The following is a 1,175-nucleotide window of genomic DNA, read 5'->3' on the forward strand; positions in this document are numbered from 1 at the left end:
ACATTTTTCTTATATATAGAAAAAAAAATTCTAAATGTCTTATGGAACCACAAATAAGCCCAAATAGCCAAAGCAATCTTCAGCAAGAAGATCAAAGCTGAAAGCATCACATTACCTGATTTTAAAATATACTAAAAAACAGCATGGTACTGGCATAAAAATAGACATATAGACCAATGAAGTGGAATAGAGAGCTGAGAAAGAAATCCATGCAGCTATGTTCAGTTGATTTTAGACATAGGAATACACAATACGAAAAGAACAGTCTTCAATAAAGGCTCTTAGGAGAACTAGATACCCATATTCTAGTGAATTCTTATAATTTTATGTTGCATTGGCTTCCTTTTTGAATATAAGTTGGACTTTCTCATTCCAAAAATAAGGCTTATTAACCTTTGACAGTTTCCAGTTCTTCAATTCTTTTCAGTTCCTCAAGGAGGTGAACCCAGATATTTACCTTAAGCACCTGCCTCCTGGTGACCCCTTTCCTATGGGACAGCTAGGTACAACTTACTCCACATGCCTTACTTTACTGACCCCCACACCTCACATGCACTGCACAGATTTGAGGTAGCAAAAACCTCACTGTCACAGCATGACTCCAGGGAACTGGTACCTGCTAGCTCTTAGCCCATCAAGTAGAACTCCCATGGGAAACCTCCTTTAGTAATGTCCTGGGCATTGGCCCTTATGTTTGTCTCCCTCTCTCTCTATCTCTCTCTGTCACTACTCACCTGCTGGTTCAGTTCTCTGCCACTTCCTGACTTCCTGTCAGCCTTCATGGGCACCCCTCTTCTCTCTGGAATCTGTAAGTGTAACAATAAAACTGCTTCTGTTATTTTATGTGTTTTGTTGTGCTGCCTTCTCTATGTCTCACCTGACCAACACACCTGGACCTAACTCTCTTCCTGGTCAGGGCTCTTCTAGACAGCCCTCTCCAGAGACCCAAACACCAAGTTAGAGGAAATCATAGCCCATGCAGAAGAATGAAATTGGATCTTTATCACACACCATATATAAAAGTTAACTCAAAATGAATTAACGACTTAAACATAAGCCCTGAAACTGTAAAATTATTAGAAGAAAACATGGGGAAAATTCTTCTTGACATTAATCCTGGAAGTTTTTTGGTTATGATCCCAAATGGACAGACAATAAAACCAAAAACAGACAAT

This window comes from Propithecus coquereli, unplaced genomic scaffold (genome assembly GCF_000956105.1).
Source record: "Propithecus coquereli isolate 6110/MARCELLA unplaced genomic scaffold, Pcoq_1.0 Scaffold152, whole genome shotgun sequence".
In the NCBI taxonomy this organism is placed as follows: Eukaryota; Metazoa; Chordata; class Mammalia; order Primates; family Indriidae; genus Propithecus; species Propithecus coquereli.